This window comes from Falco peregrinus, chromosome 1 (genome assembly GCF_023634155.1).
Source record: "Falco peregrinus isolate bFalPer1 chromosome 1, bFalPer1.pri, whole genome shotgun sequence".
NCBI lineage: Eukaryota > Metazoa > Chordata > Aves > Falconiformes > Falconidae > Falco > Falco peregrinus.
This window is the reverse complement of record NC_073721.1, coordinates 21,701,072-21,724,948: the sequence shown is the minus strand read 5'-3', so window position 1 is coordinate 21,724,948 and position 23,877 is coordinate 21,701,072. Positions and strand designations below refer to the sequence as shown.

General features: G+C 40.2%; 1 protein-coding gene across 7 annotated transcripts in view; it reads right to left on the bottom strand.

Annotated features, from left to right (window-relative positions):
- The window catches only part of PCDH15 (protocadherin related 15), an 821,537-nt gene that overhangs the window by 424,514 nt on the left and 373,146 nt on the right, over positions 1–23,877 (bottom strand). Inside the window, exon 1 of one of the 7 annotated variants that reach the window (XM_055808438.1) lies at positions 17,004–17,115. The exons of 2 other annotated variants lie outside the window; for them this stretch is intronic. The gene's annotated coding sequence lies outside the window, so the exon portion shown is untranslated. 4 more of the 7 variants (XM_055808430.1, XM_055808452.1, XM_055808434.1 and 1 more) reach the window with 4 other exon arrangements.

Below are 23,877 nucleotides of genomic sequence, written 5' to 3'. Positions count from 1 at the left end.
CCAAACATCTGGCACATTCAGAAAACACTTGCATCCTAATTAACGATGGTGAGAGAAGTAGTATCTCTCATCAGTTCACTTCATAACAATCATGTAGGTTGTGTGGTGAGATAGTAAGTACAGAAACCTTTCTTTACTCTCCCCATCAGGCACTCTGATTTGTCTCATTTTCTGCACACATCTACTGGCACCTCAGATGTCTGCAAACTAGAAACCAAAGACTACATCAGCACTGTTTCTACTTACTAATTGTGCATTCTTGCAAGTCTGCTGAAGTCAAGTCACATTTTTCAGGGATTATATGTAAATGTTTGTGCTAAGAAAGAAACTAAGAGTCTGACTTCCGATCCAAGAGCCACTTGAAACTGCACAAAGCAAGAGTCAGACATCTGCTTGTGCTACCAATGTTGCTCAAGCTTCACACCCACGTACGTGCGCAAGCCATGGCAGAGGCTCTGGCACTACCTGCCCCTCAGAAAGCACTCCGTGCTCTCCAAAGCATGGCTGGTAATGCTGTGAAACCTGTTCAGGTGCTGGTACCTGGTGCCTGGGAGAGGCGTGACTGCATCTAGGGCAGAAGCTGTGCCAACGGGTACTGAAGGCAGTCCCAAGGGGATAACTGAAGGCAACCTGCAGAAAACACTATAAACTCTGCACCCACACAGGGAAGTTCCGGTGCCAGTGAGCTGAATGCACACAAGTTTGCCATTGGCTCTACTTCAGGTGGTACAGCCAAGCCAGGGCTCACGACTCACTGTGATCCCACATGAGTATCAAGGACCTGCTGCTGATCAACCCAGAGGGGTAAAGCCCTCAGCAAGGCCAGACCAGCACCTAAAAGAGATAATGTTGCTGCTGAAGAGGGGTGCAAACAGAGGCTGACAACATGCCTGGGACACAATGCCTACTAAGACAAAGAGCCATCCCAGTCTAAAGAGGGTGACCACCCCTACCAAGGAGAATAGCTTTTTGACTTGTGGGGAGGGGAGGCTTTGATGGGAAGAACAAGCAGCTCCAAGTGTCCCTCAGTATAAGAAGTACCAGGAGACACTGCTGATACCCATGCTCACAGCAAGGTGCTAGTTTGGGTGTGTTGAGAGGCAACCATCTTCATAAGCCTTCTGAGAAAAGACCATGGGGAAAAAGGAGTATGAGGGCTTTCTCCCATTTTTAGGGCAGCAGAGAGGAAGACAGAAACTGGAGGGGTTCACCTGAGAGCAAGCAAGCATGCACCTCTGGGGCCTCATTAACCCCCGCTGACACCGTATGTGTAGATATGTGCAGTGCCTGGAAATTGCCACAGCTGACCCAGCTCCTATTACAAAACAAGACAAGCCTTTTGAAGGCCTCTAACTCTTCTTGTGGCATGGTGCAGAGGCTGTCCTAGGGGAGGATGCAGGCGTAACACAGTGGCTGTGGCAACTATTCGAGGCACAGGCTGGATAACAAAACATTCATTTGCAGGGAGACTCACAGACCCCACCGTTCAAATCTCAACTTAGAGTGCACTTACAACAGCAAAAATACCAAGCAGACAGCATGCCAGTTAATACAACACTACTCTGTCTGGGTTTATTTAACAGTGGGTCTTAAAAAACACTTTTAAACAAACAGGGCAGTTTCATATAATACAGAGGGTGCAAAACAGCTTTTTACTGGGGTTAAAGCTATCTGAACAAAGACATCTCTAATGTATGCTACATGGAAATGTTTTGCATTGAGCTAAGTCAATGTGAGTAGGGAAAAAGAAGGAAGTTATACCAAAAGATAAGCAACAGGTCCACTCACTGGATAGTTCATGTTGCATTCTTAGGTCTCTGATGTTGATCCAAAGCCAAAACAGCACTAGGCCTTGGATCAATCAATCATCTTTCCTCTGGAGAGCTCTGTAAGCACTAGCAGCAGCCTTGTGCTATGTCTAGTGTGCAACTCATCAGCTGAAACAACTGTAGTAATAACCATGGTCCACCACGCCTCATAAATTGCAATGTGGACTCCACATTCCAGCTGATGCTGGGAAATCTGGGAGATTTTAAGCTATTAAATTTTAAGTTACAGGGTCACAATTTCTTACCCTGCTCCCTACCTTTAAGGAAAGCATTGCCTATGGTGTGATCAACATCCAAGTAAATCAGAACCATCCAGGGACAAAGAACACGAGTCAAAATTAACAGAGAAGCATGTCTTCTCTACTTGTTTACAGGTACGCTTGGGTCAAGCAAGTATACTAGACTTTGACTGCATTTCAAACAGTATGTGCAGCATAAAGATTCACTTGCAGAAGCAACACCAATGCCCATCTTAGCTATTTAGAAAACAAATTGGACACCGCATATGACTGAAGAGTCACAGCAGTACAAATTAAACAAAGCTCTTAAGGTCCAGCAGAAACAGACTAGGCCATTCACATCTTGCTTCCACCAGGCAGGTACAGCAGGGCACTTTCTATCAAGCTAGAACTAACTCCACTAGATCTCAAAAAGAGAGGGCCGTCAAAGAAAGCAACCAAATCCCTCCATCAGCATATCATCTTTCACACACACCCTTGCGTGTATAATACTCTGTATTATACAGAGCATCTCACCTGTCGAGGCTTTACAACATTCATAATTTAGGCAAGTAGCAGCAGTTACGTTTTGCTCAGGACAGATCAATCTTACATATCTAAGCACTGATGCCCTGGCAAGGATGAATCAATTCAACATTGCATGATATGTCTAGTAGCTACACTCAAACCTCACCTTAGGAAGAGTCAACTCCACCACAAACAACAGCTTGGTGGCCACTTCACTACATATTTGTTTCTGTATTTCTGCAACAAAGAAGATTTTGTCTAGCTTACTTCCTATGAGGTTCATGACTTCAGAGATAGGGCAGGTGTATTGTAATTCACCTATTTTTGTGATGGCAGACCAGGAACGGTAAGCTATCCAACACGCTGCCTACTCAGCAAGAACAGCCCTGAGCAGTTTTTAAATCAATGTACAAAGAACATAGACCAGCATGGTGTAGTGAGCTTACCTGGTTAACAGTTATTTCAAAGGCGCAGCACTACACTCCCTGCTCAGGATACAACAAAGCATGCAGAAAACTGAACTTGAGACACAGAAGTGGTGGTGAATATAGTGTTATTCTCAATACATAGTATTTCTAAAGCAAATGCTCAGTAGGTTGAGCAGAGAACTTTTAAAATAGAGTCCCCAAGGCATCAAGCATGCTGGAAACTCATTATGAAACTGTTAAAGGAAGGATACAGTGTGAAAGTACATTGCCAAAATAAAATTAAGTGTTGGTTATTTATGAACCAAGACCATAAATTTATGGACCAAGAACAACTCTGTATCCCATCATCAGCTTCTGACCTGTTGTGTAAAACAGCAGCTGTTTTATTTGGCTGTTCCCTGATCTGAGAGAGCTGTGGTTATGGCCATACTCAAGGTAGAAGTACTGCCTTCTCAAATTTTTACGATCTGATAACTTGAAATCAAAATGCGCTTTCCCAGGACCATCAGTGCAGCAGGTCGATCATGCACTTTCACAGCTCACAATCATGGAAGCACTTTGCAATGACACTAAAGAGTAGCAAAACCAGTAACCACCACTCCCTAAACCTTCCTCCCTGCCAAACTCTTCTACAAATTCCATGGCTGGGATTCAGCGAGTGTGCACAACCTGCAGACTGTGGCCAGATCAGGAACAGTCACTTGAGGAACCGAAATTCTTCTGCAACCTAGAAGCATCTTGGCCCCAGTACATTCAGAAGCAAACTGTAACAAACCATTTTTGTCCCACTGAATCATCAGAAATTATATCTCCAAATGATTCGATTGTCACAATCCTCCTCTACTCTTTCATCATATGTTTGATCTAAGACAGTGTGCTTAAAAATAATAACAGTTATCTATTTTATAATCTAATGTGTGCTAGTATGCTGGGATGGAAAAGAGTACTACCAAGCAATAGTAGTTTTTTGGAAATGCAGAAGGTGTTGTAGCATCTCAAATGTCACATCAAAAGTAGAATCAGCTTATACAGCTTCAAAGACAAAGCAGCAGTGATATTCAGAAAACTGAACAATTTCAGTACAAAAAGTCATAGTGGAATTTCACTTTACAAAAGGTGTGAGACATTAAAAACTGCTATAAAATTTCAAGATATATTCCATGCTTTAATAGAGCTTACAATTACTTCTATATATTGTGATACAAAGGTTTTCTGCTTAAAATCCTAGATTTTAGAATGGATTTCTGCACTGAAACCCTGCAGATATTTTTCCATCAAACCAACAGTTAATATCTATCTGTGCACGAATTTGCTGGCAATTTAGCTGATGGCTACTGCTCAGAGAAAGAGAAGGTCTACTCAGCAAGTGGAACTTACATTAAAATAAACGGGGCACCACAAAAACAAGGGCTGGAACAAAGACACACTTGACTGCTAAAGCTCATACCCTGAAGAAAGGACAGTAGTTACCATATTCATACATACACACACATTACATGAGTCCGTACATACATATAGAGAGACAGCATGCACTCAATTAGTTACAAGCACAACAGTAGCATGGTTGTAAAACCATGCCACCTGGAAGCACTAAAGCAAAGATTTGAATCTTAGAAATACTGTCTTCCATAGACTTCAGATCAGGTTCTGAATAATTACAAAGGACAAGCTTCAGGTCTGATTATGTCTGCTATCTTTGTGGCATTGCCTCATCGTACCTGTAAAACAGTATGATGTATATCCAATTTATGGTCACTCTGTGATAGAGAAAAGAAAATCTTAAATAACTTCTCTTCAGGTGGAACAGAAAACAGCCTCAGCAGCAGTTGAAGGAATCCTTTATGAGAAACGCTTCTGCTCCATCAGGACAAAGTGAACAACTTCTGCATCTGTTGTGGTCTCTAGATGAAATAACCACTCTGATTATTCAGTTTATTACAACAAAGCGCACTAGCCACAGTTAACAAGTGTTGTAACATTAATGCTGTTACCATGTCTGGCCTAATTTGGGGCAGAGTTCTGCCATTAACTGTGATTGGTTCTCTTGGGGTGCACAGAGCTGCTAGTAGAGAATAATTACATATAAATGCCAGGAACCTGGATAACAAAACATGGTGCAACCGGCTAACTTGATCTTATTATTTCTCCAGCCATGAGCAGAGAAGAAATTCTTCAAAGGGTTTTCCATCTGAGAGAGAGACATAAAGCCAGGAGAGCACCATATGTTAAACTTCAATATTCATTTTTATAAAAATCACTCTGGGAAGAACCAATCCAGTCAAACTGCATTCAACTGCAGTAATGCCATAAACACTGAAGCAATACATAGATTGCTGTAGTGTTCTTAAGAGGAGTAAGAACTATATAGAAACTGTGCCACTATTAGAAAAATTTCATTTTCCAGCTATGAACAGCAAAGAATACTAACAGCAGTGTAATCTGTATACTCTCATACATGATTGACTTAGTGAATAACCTTTGTATGTAGAAGACATAAGGTTAATTCATACTCAATTTTGAGAGAGTTCACTCACAGAAACTGGATTTGAATGGCAATAAGCTGATTAAACAAAATGGAAGAACAAAAGAAAACAGATTTGTAATTAAGAGTTATCCACACTTGTTTTGAAAAAAAAAAATTAAAAAAAAAATTAAGTGAGCCAACTAGAAAAATCAACCGAATTGAGGAGCCCAGCTATCTGAATATGAAGGAGGCCTAGTAATCTTCAAATCAAAGGTGTCAAACCCCTCCGTATTCCAAGGAAGGAAGAGGGACAGAAAGACTTTGAAGAAGAAAGATTTGACATTTTTTTCTGTGTGAATACACATCTAACAGTTAACCGGCACTAAAATTAGAAAGTTTTTAATGAAAACATGCGGGTTTTTAAAAACCTTAAAACCAGAAACAATTAAGAGGTTCAGAAAAGAAAAAAAAAAAAATCACAGTAAGAATTGGTATAACAGAATCTCAGGAAGATCTCAAAGTCACAGTATTTTCCTGGGTTTGATAGCTTTAAAAAGATTGTTGGGTTCTCTATGTAGGGAAAGATCAGAAAAAGAAAATTTGGGTTCCTGTGCAGCAAGAAGGGTATTTTGGGAAAGATAATCTAAGTAACAAAGGAAAATTTTGATCTTATTTTTAGTAAGGGCATTAACATTTACTATGGTATGAGAGGAAGGGGGTGAATGGAGAAGAAAAAAAAAAAAAGAAAACATGTAAGATACACAAGGGTACAAAAGAGGAAATCATCAAAGTGAAATAAAAACTTTAGGGGCCATTAAACAGCCAAACCCAGAGTTTTTAAATAAAAGGCACACAAGATTGAACATTACTAAGACATTTTCTTTAACTAGGATACTGCATACAATTAAAGAGTAAGAAATAAGTTATTCATGTTTAAAGTAAGAGAGAATTTTCTACATGACTATAACACTTACTTCCGTGGCATAGAGACCAAGTATGCTTCCCTTAAAATCTTCTTCTAGAGACTTGAAAGCAGTGGAAAATCTAACCAAATTTATTATGGGTTTAACACAAGGTAGCTTGTGACAGACTAACCTAAGAGATTACTTCATCAGATAACATTCTCCAAATGCTGTAGATCTCATTAATCTGGATTTTAGCAGAGTATTCAGCAGCATCACATGGGAAACTATCAGTTAAGCTGCAACTAGCAGCGGAATTTATAGGTAGGTGAGCATCTGGTTCAAGGGGACACAACAGCAGAAGTCCTGAAAACTTAAGTAATTATTAGGTCTTAAAAATCAGTCTTGGAACTGATCTTATGAAGCGTTTCAACCAATAACTCTGTTGCTGGAATTAGAAATAGGTTGATGACACATAATACAGCGGAGATATAGATACTGGAAGAGAGGACATAGGTATTACACAGAAATAACTAGATGTTCTGAAGAACTGAACAGCAACAGGACAAAATTCAGTAAGGCACAACTCAAGATCACGTTCCCAGGAAGTACAAGATGTTTCCTGGTATGCTGTGCACTTCCCAGTGAACACTGCACAGGAGGACAACCTAGGTGTTTTAGATAATTACACACAATTATAAACCATCAATGTGATCCAGGTGCAAACTGGCAAATGTGATACTTGGATCCAGAATAGACATACTTGCAATAGGAACAAGAAAGCAATGGTATCACTGAACCAAAACACTGGTTATGCATAAAAATGAATGCCACACACCATCTTGATCACCATGTTAAAATATGAATGTCAGGTGAAACAGGCATCAAAAAAAGACAGTAAAAATACTGGGAAAAAAAAGACTGTATTTACTCTGGAAATCAGGAGAAGGACCTGAGTGTCAGGAGCTCCAGATATCCAAGGGAGCACCAGTGACAGAAGAATAAAAAAAATGCAGATGGGACCTAGTAAGTATGCTAACAATGGTAAGGCATTAAGGCTGCAGTAGCAGGAACCACAGTTGCAGACACAGATGGTGTTTTCCAATCTGAAGCTCCTAACACATATTTAAAATCATGAACTTAGAGCCAATGGTGCAAAAACTGGCTACAAATGTCAGTGTTACCACATCTCAGCCCTGCAAGTTCAATATCAACATTAAATTACACAAATGCCCTTCACAAGTCCAATCTTCATGACAATTTGTTTTTTCCTTTTTTTTTTTTTTTTAAAGAAAAGGATAGTACTTGGGGATAATGGATGTTCATAGACAAAAAATCAACACACACACACATACAACTTAAAAAGCAGAAATGAAGCTCAGAACTGGACATCTTAAACCAAAGCTTGCAGGACACAAGGAATCAATTCCCACTTTACACCTTTAACTGTTACAACAATTTAGCTGTACAGCAAGTAAAGACCAGACTCTAACATGGCCACTTGATTTTATTTTTAATCTTAACAGATTGAATTTCATTCATTTCATGTGATTTGAAAGTATTTCTGAGCAAATGCTTCTTCAGCATAAACATTTCTTGGAAAGATGTTATCATCAAAGAATCCCATACACCAGTAAACCAATAAGCTCATATGAAAAAAAAAAAGGGGGGGGGGGGGGAAGAAAGGAGAGAAAAAAAAACACTTCCATTTTTTTAAAGGAAAAAATCCTCTAACAACCCCCACCACCACCTTTCCAAAGAACATTAAAAACTTTGCACCACAATTTTACAGGCGACTGACTTTCTGGCAATGCTATTACACCTGAGCAAATATGACACAAGGTGACAATACAATTATTCCAACCAGTGATTTACCACAAGTAGAAAACCATAAAGAAGATATCGAGCCCCAAACTTTACAGTGTGTATATTCACTCTCCAAGGGTAAAGTGTGAAACACAGCAATTGGGTGGAACTTTCTTGCTTCAGCAGCTCAGTACAACAGCTGAGAGAGGAGCACTTCATTGTTAAGCAGAGCAATCCTCTCATTAAATTACACTCTTATTTCACAGGGTTGTAACTGCAAAGCCACGTGGATTATGTTCCTGAAACCTGAGCACTTACACCGATAGACAAAATGCATCAAATAACCCTGCTGGCTAGCCAGTCTTCTGCCTCCCCAGGAAAAGAAAACCAAAAGCAATAGTTACATTCAGATAACAGTAACTCAGAATTCATACACAATGCCTCAAACTCTCTGAAGCAAGACTCAGTCCTGTAAAAGTCCACAATACATTAGCATTAATATCATTCATTATTTACTATACCAGTCAGCTGACTTTATAAGAAGTAACAAAATGTGGACCTACAGTTAACCTCACACGGCAACCTGTTACCCTCTTGCAACAATATAGCACTGCATTTATAGGTAAGCTTCCTTCTTGCGTATAAATATATACACACACTTATCCATTTTGTCTTCAAATTGTATGTAAAGTATAATAAACTTGATTACAGTTCTCCATATTAGATGCCAGTAATCACTAAAATTTGCAAATTTTATTTTTTTTTACCTAAAACAGTATCTTTACATTGATAGTAGTATTGTAGTGAATGCTGAACAAGGAAAATGCAAAAATCCAGGAAGTGTAATTATTAAAATAATACCCTAGCCCAGCCAAAGTAACAGACAAGGAATCAATAATGAAAAAAAAAAAAAGCTATGCAGTAAGAACAGCTAAATATGAAGGATATTCAAGGTATGACAAACAACCCTGAATTTTTTTAAAAAATTCAGGTTATCTGTGGCATGAGAAGAAGGGGATGAAGTAAGAGACTAACAGAAAGTACTAACACAGTTACTATCGCACAGAGTTTAGAGGCATATCAACAAATTAGCCATACACTAAGCCTTAACTCTAAAAACTGCAAAAAGTAGCCAAAATCTTGCTTGCCATCTGAAAATAACTTCCTCTGAGAAAGGGAAGAACAGTTGCAGGAGCTATACTTTGCAACAAACATTAATTTGTACTACAAATAGCTGAAAAGCAAGTGCTAAGATCTTTCCTACATCACTGCAGGGAAACTGCACTGATAGGAAAGACAGACTTCAGTTTCCCCAAGGACACTCTGCCCAAACAAACAAACCTCTTTTACCGACTCCCCCCACTCTAAGCCTAACGGAACGAGGGGTGCACCGCAACAGATTCTTCTAAACAGATGAATAAACTATTAGTTCTGTGGTCAATCTTACCTCGATTTAATTCCAAGGGAAAGAAAGAAACAAGAAGAAAACCCAGCTTGACTTAGCAGTTCGAAGTTTGCCGCTCTGGGTCACGCAGCAAGTTCCCCCCTCAAGGCTCTGCACGGAGTAACAACAACGCCGCAACTGCGCGTCACTCTGCTTCCAGAGGAAACCCGATAAAACACAGAGCAACAGCGATCCCCGCGCAGCGCACGCAGCTGGCATAGAAATAACCGAAGGAATAGCAGCGACAAGAAGCATACCTACGCACATCAGCCCGAGAGGCACACAGCCGCTCGCCACCCTCCGCTCCGCATCCCAACTGCTCCACCTGCCCGCGGGTACTGGGCGCGGGCCCGGCACTGCTGTGCCCGCCCCCTGCCCGCCGCGCCGCACGCCGGCCCCCGGCCCGGCCCGGCCCAGCCCCGGCGCCCCCGAACGCCTGCGCGGCCCCCAGAGGCGGCTCCGGGTCCCAGGGTCAGCGAGCGCGGGGCGCTGTCCTGCTCCGAGTCCCACCGGCTTTCCCGGCAGCTTGGTATCGGCTCTTTCTGCCTTCCCAGCGGCGAGGGTCGAAGCAGCTTAGGCTTGTTTATGAGATCATTTGACAGGACAGGAGTAATCTCTTTAAAGCCCTTCCCAACACAACGATGCTGCTAGTTAAGGCCAAGGTATCCGAAATAAAGGTGCCTGATGTGACTGGCTAAAACAGAAGACAGCACCGCCTTTCAAGAAATATTTCAGTCTTTTATTTACCCTCGCTATATTGAAACAGCATTAATTGAAACTCCCATTTGCAGAAAAGGCTGCACAGACTCACAATGCAACTCATGTTGAGACTGCACAGGCATCTACCCAAGTTTATTAAAAATCGAACGACTGATAAGGACAGGTGGGATTTCACACCAAGCACCAACCCTTTCCACAGCCTACTCCTGTAAGCAGTCAAGTAAACCTGCCCAAATTTGGGCTTACCTTTAAAGAGTAGTATCTACAGCTGCAAGTTCCAGTGTGAGCGAGGAGAGTATAGTTACAGAACTTGCTGTGAAATGGAGAAAATGCTATGACAGTTTCAGATCTACTTGGCAAGGTATGGGCACCAGCTAAATGTGACTAATCTGGAAATAAAAGCTGGTGGTTATCTTCTAAAAGGCTTTTGTGGCCAAAGCAAAATAACTTCAGAGGTTCTGGGCCAATTTCCTACTGTGCTTTTGTCCCTATTACAAAAAATGCCATTTTTTCAAAATAAGGTATTTTTTGTCAGGCTACAGGGTGAGACTAAATAGGAGCTCACTACAAAAGATTTGTATGGTGAAGTAACCTCTATGAAATAATAACATAGTACATCAATTACTTGAAAACCTGTGCTGGGACTAAAATTGCTCACCAGTTCTTCTAAAAAAACCCATAAAGAATTACTGCAAAACTGTCTAAAGCTACTGGTTCTCATACACAAGCTCTACCTACCAGTAAGACTTCAAATCTTTATTTCTTTCAAAAGAAACACACAAAACTTTAATTCAGACTAATCAGAACGAGCATTTTCTTTGTCCGATAAAACCAGTAACACTGAGACCTAACAATGAAAACTTAAAAAAAATAAATTAATAATAATTTAAAAACCTGGTGTATATATAGCAAAAACCAGAGTAATTACTCTTTCCCAGTGTAGGTGTGTGCATTCAGTTTGCTCTATTACTAAGCTTTAGCTTTCCTGTGAGATACACCTGTCCATAGTGTAAGCCACAAACATATACTTCTGTAACAAGTATTCAACACTCACGTGTTCTCAAAATGCTAAGACCAGCTCCCATTAAATCAGCAGTACAAAATCTTTAAGTCAGGGTTTTGCTTTCCCCTACAACAAAAAAAATTCATAAAGGCAGAAAGGACTATCCTAGACAAAGTGCCGCACAGTGAAAGAAAAAAGTTGCTTCATCATGAACACGTATTTTAAATATTTTATATGCTACAAGAACCCTATTGTTAGTTTCAAATTTTCTCAAAACATTATCAAAAGGAACTAATTCACCTTATGGTCTACAATACTTGGGTGCTTTGCATAAGGAAGTTATTTTGGAAGCATGAAAACTAACAAAAATAACGATTGACTTGAAAGGTGCTCACTGATTTCTTTACCTTCTGTGAGGATCCTGTATCTCACCAATGAATATGTCCAAAACATATCCAGGGTCATCATTTCACAGAGGATTTTCTGTGCAATCAATTGATGAGCATGCCAAAGTCTTCTTGAAATGTATTTACAGTTATACAGCAGCACGGAGAAAATAAAAATACAGTATTACCAGACCCAGAGGTGTATTTTTCTGCTCTCAGGGATAAAGTGTCTGGAAAACAAATCCTGCTTTTTACAAAAGCAGGAACTAAGGTCCCACTAGAGCCTTATTTGTTCTTCACTGACCCTATCCCCACCTACTATTTCCAGGAGCACGTACTCTTAGGAATGCAAGTTCAACCCACCACTCTGCAAGATGGACAGATCTTCTGACTTATTGTGAAGCTGCTGCATGGCTCTGATTCTGCTCACAATTCTGTGTGGATACAACAGGTTTTCCATTTTAGCCTTTTAAATTATATAGTTGTATAAAGTTACTTCCCATCTTCCAGCTATTTTAAGTACCTTATATGACATGAAAATCATTGGAAATTATGGAGCTTGTCCTCCCTAAACACATTTCTGGGCATATGAAGGAGAAAAAGGTGACTGGGATCAGTCAGCCTGGATTTACCAAAGCTAAATCATGCCTGACCAACCTGACTGTGGTAGAATGACAGGAATAATAAAGTGATAAAACGCGGATGAGGGGACAGCAGCTGTCATTTTCCTTGACTTTCTCAAGACTTTCAGCACTGTCTTCCACAACATTTTTGTATCCAAGTGAGGACGGCACAATCTAACAAAAAAATGGGTGAACTGGTTGAATGATGGGGCTCAGATGTGGCAGAAGGAGAGGAAACGGCCATAAGCTGAAACAGTAATGTAAGGATATAGGGAATAATGTTCTTCCAAGAGCAGAGGCAAGCAGTGCTGCAGGTTGCCAGTGAGGCCGGGCAGTTTCTGTCCTTGGAGGTTTTCCGGACCTGACTGGACAAGGCCCTGAACAGCCTGCTCTGGCCCCAGAGCTGGCCTTGCTCTGAGCCCGAAGATGGAACCACAGACCTCCCAACATAAATTTTCTATCACTCCTAGTTTTGCCTCCAAGTAAGTTACATACTCACATAAGCAGGCAGCAATTTCTTTCATTACTGAGTAGTTGCAAAATATATTTGAGAAATGCTAGTTACTACTTAGGAAACAAATGCTGGATCACGTCTTAAAGTTACCAGCATACATATTTCCAGTTAAAAGCAAGACCATAACTGTACAAAACAGTTAAAAATATTCATAGTTTTAAGATTTTGTGTAGTTCAGTTGAGGCAAACAAAACTACTTGCACCGTCCCACTATATAGATGTCTTTATGTTTTGCAATGTAAGGAGCAATGCAAGCAGCATAAGGAGGTTGTTGGAATTACACTAGACAAAATACAGCATCATTTTAGCTATGACCCGATGCAACTTTTTTACTATCTTCCTGAAAAGCAGAAAGTTTGCTGCTCTTGAAGGCAGAAAATGCAGATGGCAAGTGAATAACTGTGATCAAACTGATTTCAGGGAGGGAGGAGAATTAAAAATTGCTCCTGGTTTAGTTCTTATAATTTCATTCTATGAATTTTATGGTTTGAACTTGGAGTAAAAAATTTGGCTGGTCTATAATTCCCTGCTGACTGCCTCTTAACTACAGTAATACTAGTAGGCCCATTGTAATGTGCCACTGGGCATTCAAAAATGACCATCCTTCTTCTATGTGACTTGAAGTACTGGATGAAAAAAAAACTAAACGTAATTTGCACAGGGGCATGTCACAAACATCTTCATTGACTCTGCTCGTGCCTTTTTCAGTATTTTTGTCACCAAGAGGCAAGGTGTAAAGAAACACGATCACAGCCGACTGTGGAAGGAATTGGGAGGGCTGGAACGCATTCTGCAGAGACCTGTAATCTGCCCATCTGTTCACAGGGAGGGATTACATCAAATCCCATTGAGCTTTCATATTCACAAATCCAGGAGGAACAGTAATTGGTTTACTGAAGTTTGTTAGATTCATAATTTTATCACAAATTCCTCTCAAGGCAAGTTCATTCACAGTATTAATTTTTCTCCCTTTTCAACGGCTCATTTGTTCTGTAGCACTATAAATATTATGTGAATGAAAATCACAGGAAATGGCTATTCTGTGCTCCAGTGCTTTATTAAAAGATATCTGTTTCCAAAAAAAAAAAAAAAACGAACCCAAAACCATAAAGCTAATTATATCTTCATTTACACAGCTCCTTTCAGAAAGATTATCTAAGACTCTTTATAGAGCATCAAATTGTAAACCCACAGCACTGTCTATAGGCAAACAATCAGATATATTCCATATGCAGCTGTGAAGACTGCCATAAACATTTATATTCATGCCAGTTCATCTGTGCTAGGATTAACGGAGTGAGAAAAGCTGGCCAAGGACACCTATTTAAAGAACCAGGAGGTTTAAGTAGATGGAACCAGCACAGTAACTTCTCATCTAAAGCACAGCACAGCTAATGACTGTGTAACCTGTAGCTCTTACTGCAAAGGCAACACTGGGGGCCTGATCCCACCCAACCCCTGCCAAGGAAACTGTGCTTTATGTGTCAGGAGCCCTTTTGATGTCTCAGAATATTTGTACAAAACTGTCAGGAAAAGGACTCAGTAAACACGTGGGGGCTTTGTACAGAATGGAATTTGACCAATGTACACGTGCTCAGAGCCTGGTATACGTGAGACCCTCATCTCAGTGGTAAGGCTTGTTGGGGCAGAGTAGAAGGAAAAGTGACCAGGGCAATGTGGCAGAACTTGGCCACACTGGCAGTCCTGAACTGAAACAAGATTTTAGGGAAATATGGGATTTTCAATGACTAAATCAAATCACAGACTTGAAATACTCCTTTTTCACATAGTAACTCTGCGCTGCTGGAAGACCACAGGTGTTGCTGCATTTTATCCTTCACATTTCCCAGCTGTCTGAAGCTCCACGTCTGTGCAGACTCAGAACTGAGTCCCACCAAGGCTGAGAAACACAACATCTCCCACATTAAGCCAAGTGAAAACCAGAGAGTAAGGACCCACATATATTGGCTTCTGTACACATCACCTCCCACAGCCTAACTCCCACGTCGCACGCCTTTCACAAAGTTAGGACTACAGTTTTCTATAAAAATCCTGCCATATAAGGGATGGAGGTGCCTATCATCTTCCACATAGGAAATGAAACCAAACTCAAGCCCTTCAGGACCAGAAGAAAACAAGAAGATACTACTTCTGTTTTGCAGAAAAATGCTCTGAGCACCAGGGAAGTAACAATTCTGGTAGAGATACTCCTCACATCTACTGCTGAATCCCTGCCAGCAAAGTAGGTTTTACTGGGCTGCAAAGCCAGATTAAGAGATAACTCCTCTGTAGCCTGGTGATCAGGCTTGTTTAGTGTAAAATGCAGAGAAAGTCCTAGGACAGAATCCCCTTCTGCTGGCATGTTTTAAACAGAAAATGTGAACTCTGCTTAACCTTAGAAGAAAGAGAATAAAAATCTATCTCCAAAGCATCAATCCAGTGGGTGGGCACAAAGCTCTCCTTTCACATCAACCCTGATGGAAAGGATGCTGCTTGGGTAAATTCCTCTTATCTCAGGTCACTGTTGTGGCATCTGGTGTCATGTTTACAGTGCACAGCCTAGTATAGCAAAGAGACTCAGAGCTGAGCAGGGTGCCCAGGGCAATGTGGCAGGGTGCTGAGGCTAAGTACAGCTGCTCAGGTGCAAGGTTTTTAAACTCAAGCATGGTGCGATGCTAGCACAGTTATGGGCTTTTAGGACCAGCACATCCTAGCGAGCCTCACAATCTCACGAAGGGTGATTCTGGTTAGGATCCAGGCACCCCAGAAGATGCAGAAGGTTTGTTAAAATTCACTTAATATTTGAAAGGGGCAGAGGAATGTAGCAAATACAGCAAGTACATATCTGTAGGCATATATGTATATAAATAAAAATATAAAATATACATAGAGAGATATATGCACACATCTCTATTTAAAAGTGTCTAGTTAATGTATCATTATACTTGGTGGTATAAGAGTTTAACAGCTCTTGAAGCCTGGAAGCACCCCTTTCCACCATTTTAAGCCTACCCAAGCTTGGAACACCAAACAAGATCCAACCACTTCAAGCACAAGACAGTGCCACACTACTGAAGTCCCAATGAATAGGAAATAGAAAAAAAAAACAATTAATAGAAATTAAAATTCTCTCTCTTCTTTCTCTGAATGTAATGGCTGTGAGAGATGTGTCTGAAGGTCTCTTCTTGGTGGTACAGTAGTGTCTATAACATCCAAATGCCATGGTCTTGCCCTAGAAACATCTCTGTGGTTCAGATGCTTATGCCCTTCAGTTGCTGTCAACAAGCAGGCAAAGTAAATATCAGCTTTGAAAACTGTTTTCTTCTGTGGAAAAGCTGTTCAGCTTTTCAAACCAACAGCTTCACAACCATACGATGATGGCCTGGCTTCCACTCGCTACTACAGCAATGAGGATGCAAGTGGTGAGCTACAGATAAAGACCATTTTATTCCTGTCCCACTTGAACCCAACTTGCTTGCTGTTGTTGCATTCTGCTTTCTCCTCACTAGGTGAGCTGACAGTAGGCAGAGGGGAAACAAACAAAAAAACCACTTAAATGATTTGCTAATCCTTCAGCAATAGAAGGACAGCAAGATGTATCACAAAAAATGAAATGTCCTTTGTAGGAAAGGGGTATTTTATATCCAAATACTAGTTCTTATGAGACATCTGACATCCCTTCAACTAGCAATTTTTGAAAAGCTGCAATCCTGTCTGGGAGATTTCTGGCATATTTTTTTCTCTCTCTCTGGTACATTCTCCCATACTCTGTGCACTGTTTCCCACTACCACACTCAATGCATTCAGTTGATTATCTGTTTTTCACCACCTGAACCTTTGTTCTTCAAATTACTATTTTGTAATGGTCACTCACAACTACATTTTTTGAAGGCTAAAAAGGCTGTCTTCGGAGACACTATTTTAAAGCTTTGCTTGAACATCAGAAAGCACTACAACATAGCATACTATACGTACAGTATTATGCAGTACAATATCCAGTGAATTTACTTTTAGTAAGCTACTACACAATGATTTACATTATTCCTGTTTTCACAGTTATTCACAGAGCCCTGATTAGTAGTTACTACATACTACATTTTTTTTTTTTTAAAAAAAAAAGTTCTTTTTTCTATCCAACCTGTATTGATTTCCCCCCAGGACTCAATGGCAACCTCTGTTCCAGCATTGACACTTCTGGTTGGATCTTCATAGGAATTCCACTTCAAGCTAGAACCACTTTATTCCCGTAGTTCTATATACCATATACCTGCAAGTTAACTGAGGACTGTAAGTCAACTGCATGCTAGTTCCTTGTCAGTCAGGGCTAATTCCCACAGATTAAAGAAGGAAATCCTTAGAGTCCCCAAGGTCTTAAAATCCTACTGTTAGAGAAGAGCATTTTGTTCCTTCCTAAATCATCTGTCAAGAGAAAACAAAAAAAAAGATTTGCCCATTCATTATTATTATCTGCACCAAAAGTATCAGAGGAGATGAATTAAGACCAGCACTTTCTGACTGTGAATTAGTTGCCAGACCACCTACTACCAATGCCATGCATGTTTACCCTGATTAACTCAATGATCACACGGTTACCTGATGACAGTAACAAATGCACAACAACAGATCCCTCCTCTCTGCTGTTCTGGTGTCCTTATGCAACTGCTCTCCAGGGAATTCTGATCCCTGTTCTCTGAACAGGATGTTTTGCAACTCTGTGACAAATGGTCAGAGACAGAAACTGTAGATCATTCTTTTGTTCTTCACCACTAAATAAATATTTTTCCCTAAATTCAGAGCAGTATTTCCCCTCATGATTCTCTGATGTCTGTAGGCGAAGGCTTGTTCCCAAAGTCTATGGGCATCATTTGGCAGGGGTATCCATTCTCTTACTCGAACAGAAGCCTGAGCTCTCCCTTTTAGGCTTTGTCCACACCTTCCCCACTTTTTCACCTTCAGGTCTTCCCCTCCTCCAATTCCATTTTTCCCTCAGAAAACAGAGAAAACTTAAATTATCACTGAGAGCTTCCAAGAAAAAGATGCCCACCTCAAATACACACACACAAACTGCAAACAGCTCATCAAACATACCTGCCAGAGAACCAGAGGAAGAGAATTACCCACTTTGCTCCAAAGAATCTTTTTCTCCATTCTGGATAAAGGGTGAGTTTCAATGCACTTTTATCAGCCTTTACAAAAAAACCCACCAACTAGTATGACTCCGAGGCTACCCTTTTGTTTCCACCTTTGGATCACAGTGTTAATTTACTTTTTCTCCTCTGAATAAGTGTGAATGTTTACGATAAGAGTCTTAAAACACAACCAGGAGTTCACAGTTCTGCAATTCTGAGTCTCTACTAATATTAGACTCTTGAGGATTAAAGAAAAAAGACTTCGCCATGAGTTAAACACAACAGCAGCATTGCCAGTTTTTACGATGCTGAGGCACATACAATAAGCAAGCAGGGAGCAAATAATTACCTTCCTAGTGCCAATGAGCTTATTGTGCATGTGGGTGGAGCAGACTGACTTGAGCTATGAGGAGCAGAAAGGATGCAGGCATCTGGCTTCTCCATTGCGCCCACGGCAAATCACAGAACACTGAATATCCAGATTTTCTGTTTCTTTTCTGAAGTTAGCAGTGGCAGTATTTGCTTCTTTAAATGCTCTGTATAGCTGTTATTTATTTGCTGTTGAAAATTCTCCATCGTTTGGATATATATAATGCAGTTGAAGAAATGTACAATGTGCATATAAAATATTTTTCTTCCCATTTCTTATCCAGTTGAGGAAGGAAGATTGTAACCACTCAATGCCTTCAACTTCACCTCTTAGAATCATTTTTATGTTAATGCATTATTATGTGATAGACTTTGAGCAAGGGTCAAGTAGCTCTTAGAAGCAGACACACTGTGCAGTATTGTGAAAGTTAATGGAAACATATTTAAAGTACATTGAAAAGAACAAAGGTGGATTAAGAATACCTTTAAGTATTCCCCAAATTCATTTTTATGTTGATTCAGTTCTTACAGGAAAAAGGGTAAAACATTACAGAAGGACCTGTGGGTTTTTTATGAATTATACAGAAAAGACCAATATGATTAACAATCTAGTCTAAAATCTTTTGCAGATAAACCCCTTATCCCTTTTCCATCTCCATATGTTGCTCTGTACTCCATTCCTAATTTTTATGCTGAAGTATTCCAGAGCTGGATGAAACACCTCCAGAGAAAAGCACAGCAGTCCACACCGTCAGTGTTTGACTGAATCAGATGACTGTTAGGAACAATTGCTTCTATGGTTAAGAAAAACTTCTCTCCATATGCATATGCTGAGCCTAGCAAAGGAGTAAGAGGAAGGAAGGCTCTCCTTATGCTTTGAGGATTTTCTGAACTGAAACCTCAATATCTGCAACCGCTACATAGCTTGTGCTAACAGAGAATGACTGTTTAGAAACACCCTTGTTAGGTCCTTTTAGATGAGACAACAAAAGGAAGGAAGAAACCTGTGCTGATGCTCTACCAGCGGTGTTTGTTTTCACCACCCATTTGCCCTTATTTTTGTCTTCCCTCATCAATGTATGTATGAAGCCACTCGTACAAATTTACTTGCAGAACCACTATGCTGTCGTCTTCAAACCTCTCCTTCACTCTCCTTCTGTAATTGCCAAATGCAAGGGGATACATGGAGAAGAGAGTTTTGTAATATAGGGGGGTTTACCCATATTTATATTTTATCATGAAAACATAATTAAAAATATGGTCCAGATCTCGACAATGCCTTTTCTCTCTCCCTTCTAAATGCTAATTATGCTCACATAATTTTTCCTCATTAAAATAGCTCCCTTGCTTTAAACTTAATAATTTCTTATCCCTATTGCCTCCTTTCCTTCCAGCTCTCCTGTACTTTCCCTTCCTGTTAACTCTTCTTTCTCCATGCCTTGTATATTTGCACCAATCCTTTGACAAGCTCCAAGTCTCAGTGATACACCTCTGTTCCTCCTTCCTTGCCATTCCCCAACTTTCCAGCTACTGCCTTTACTTCCTCTGTGCCTACCCCCACCAATTCCTACTCCTCACTCTTTTCTCCTCCTGTCTCTGGTGCACCTCTTCCCTCTTGCAACCTCTTCTTTCTCTACTGTGCTATTTCCTCATGTACTTGGGTGATCATATCACTTTTTCCTTCCATCCTCCTCTCTGTGTCATCCTCTTGGCTGTCCCTACTTCCTTTCTCATGCTTTCTTCCCCTCATTGACTCTTCTCAGGGGCTCTTGGAGGACCTCTCTCAGTGCTGAGGTCTCAGCAGTCACATCCTGAATTCAGTGGAATTCACTTCTACCCTGCTGTCATTTCCCTTTTCTCTCCAGTGGTACACCACTTCCCAAACATTATCATGCAATAATCAGCTTTTAAAAAAGGTATGGAATTTCAAACTTCACTGTCAATTGTCTGTTAGCTTTTCTACACCCATATTTTTCCACAGACATACAATACACCATCCTTCAGAGCATGCTGTTCACATACATATTTCATTGCTGGTGCACTTCCACCTCTTGTGATTCATATCCACCAGGCAGAAGTACCTACTGAGACTAAACTCCTGTCACAACAGTGCCAGCATCTGGAAGAAGCCCCGATGTGACTAAGGGAGATCAGGTAGCCCACACCCCTTTTTTCAGCACAGATTCCAACTGTTTTGACACTCCAGCAAAACCGATACAGAGAGCTCATCCTGAAGAGCTGTAACTGCTGGGTAGGACACTCAGATTTACTCCTGGAATCAATATCATGCTTCATTCCCTTCTACTTATCCAGACTGGATCAGATGAGATCTTGATTTAAGGGAAGTAATGCTCACAGTCTAGCTTGGTGAAAACATACTGCTTGAAAATGGACTCCAGGACAATGCTCTGTGAGCACATGAAGTCATTGCTGTGCAGCTGCTCTGCAGCTCTCAGGAATGAGAACAGTTCTGTAAGAAACCAGAGGGCCTGCTGAGCTCTGACCAACCTCTGTCCTGTCCCCAGTGTTCTCCACTAGCCACCCGCTCACAGCAGCAGAATACTTTAGAAGACCATGTGTTGAAAGACATCCAGGGGAAAAAAAAGAAGAAAAATAAAAAAGAAAAACCAGCCAGCAGTGAAAGATCCTAGGTATATTGTTTACTGCTTGGTGGTGTTCAGGCTTTTCACTGCCAGCAATCTGGTTTTGCTATGGGAACAGTGCAAGAAAAAAAGACACAATTGGTGTTGGATGCCAAGTTCAAGCGTGCAGCTGATTGGGGGTGCCTCCTATCCCACCTCCTTCCTCTCCAAATAAAAAAAAAATAACGGGAAGAGTAAGGAATAACCCATGAGTAGGCCATGCTCTGAGCACAAGGTGAATCAAGGCTGAAAACAGTGCTCTTGCAGAAACAAATGTATTTCCTAAGGGATACGTACAGGGAAACAAGGGCCCTGGGAGGGATTATGGTCCCTAGTACCTCCTGCTCAACAAGTCTGAGTATATGCCTCAGGTAAATCTAATAATAATCTTGGAATGGAGTTAGTCCAGGGCACAATGATAATCACTTCAATGCCCTCAATATGCAGTTCAAAACAGAGGAATTTATCTAAATAATGTACTTGCTAGACTTGGTTGTATCTATAATGACCTTGACATTAGCAGGTCAACATCCAACACAGAATAGTAAAACCAGCTCAGCTACAAAATAATACAGATGATCCTGCAAATTTCTCTGCTGCTCGGCTCATCTGTTACATGGTGTGTCTGATAGCAGATTAAGAATAATGACAAATCATATCCAATAAATTCAAAATGTGAAACACTGGAATTATTCTGCATTCTTGCTGATAATTTTAATATCAACTTTTAATATCAAATATCAGATTGTTACCAATCTTCATATGATGAGACAGCAGCTCATTAATGAAGAAAAACTAAGATTTTGTTTGCATTGTACTGAATTACAATTATCCAGAAATAAATATTATATTGTTATACATTCAGAAGGAAACATAATTTTGATGTAAACTTGACAACTTAAACCCCATTTCTTACCTTGCACCCTTTCAGAAAAAAATGTCACATTTACCTTTTTGAATCACAGAGGTACACTTAATTGTCAAATAGAAGCCTTAGCATTCAAGTGAATTTTCTCATCTGAGATCATTCTGTGATCTATACCCAATTATTACTTTGAAGAGAGAACAGCACTTCATTTTATGATTTATACAGGTTACAAAGCCAACATTCACATTCAGTGCAACTAAACTCCATTGATCTTAAATAAGAATAATATTAAAAAAGCTAGGATCCTGCTGAATATAATGATAGAAATAGGAAATAATGCTTACATCAAGGAAGTATGAACATAGATCCATTCCTGACAGAGGCGCTCATTTCTAAGTGTCTGCATACTTTTTGTAAGAAAGAGGGAAGGAAGATTTTAATCTCCTTAAAACAACAAAAAATTCTCACAACAGTAAGTGATTTATGAGCATTTTCTTTGCAAAGCAACATGTCAGAGCACAGTTCAGCTGGTTTTGCCTAAGGACATTTATTTATGCTGGGGAGATAAACTATTTGGGTAATCCAGAAAAAAATAAAACAACTTCTCCACTCAAATAGGTTAAGTAATGAAAAATTTCAATTAGGAAGTGAATTTTCAGGATGATAAACACTAAAGTAGCACACTTCACCAAAGATCTACATATAATTTTGACTATAGCAGAACTTAAATTAGATCACGTGTTACTTTAAGTTGTTAAACTTGATTACGCCAATCTTCTTCCTTTTCTATGAAGTGCTACGTTCCCATTCTAGAATATGGCATGACAAAGGCAGGTTTTTGCTCCTGTCCCTGTCCCCTGGGAATTACCTTCACCATATCGGTACCTGTGAGCACAGTTTAAACAGAAAACTTCCTTCTTACACACATAGGTAAGCACCTCTGCAACAGTTGCTGTCATTACAGGCAGCTAACTTTTATTCAGCATAAAAAAAAAAAAGGAAAGTGTTTCCTTTCCCTTGCAAGAGCAATCAACCTTGCCCAGTGATGATATGCTGCCTTACTGGCTCCACCAAAAACTTTGGCTGTTTTGACTGCATGATTTATATTACCTATTGCCAGTTAACTTGCTCATAGCTTTGCTGTTCGTTACCTGGAACCCATCACATTTTCTTCCACAGTGCTGTTTTATGGACCACTCGGTTTCACAAATCAAAGACAGTCACAGTGAAGAATGAAAGTTGACTTTTTTTCCCCCTAGAGAATAACAAGTTCCCTTTGGGAAGATTCAAAACTTCGGTCTTCGCCACATAAAATTGTGGTGATCAAAACAGACAGAAACAGTATGCAGCAAAGGAAAATGAGATCAAAGCCAGGACACAAATAGCTTGCCAGGCTTGAAAAGAGGAAGCCACTGTGAGCCTGGTGGGGGTAATATGTATGTATCCCCTGAGACCTGACCACGACTCATATGTTGACTCTTCTGCTTTGTTTAAAGACCAGCTGAAAGTCTGCAGAAATTCAGTCTCCCTTCTTTGCCTGTGTCTGTATGTATGTACTGATTTGCAGATCCTAATATGCAGCAGGAATTGGTTTATGAAAGCTGATGTGCAAACAACTTGGCACTCTCCCCATTCCTCACTGCCATCCCCTCCAAAAGAAAAGGAAAAAATGAAAAGAAAAAGAAATGAGAGAGAAAACAAAGAGCGAGGAGTACAAGAAGTGCAGACAGTGAAAAAAAGAAACCTCTAAGAATTTCTTATTTGCAAAGGAATGCAGCATCCCTATGTTGGGATCTTGAAACAACCCTCTGATTACCATTAACTTTCAATGTACCTCTTTTAATTTGGTCAAAATGCCACTTGTAAATCTAAGGTACTACTAAAAAATAGTCACAGCAATTATAACAACACTAATAAGGAGGATGGAGATCTTTTTAAACCATGAACAAATTTTGATTTTGCTCTAAAATTAACTTGTGTAGAATGAGAACATTTTGTAATACT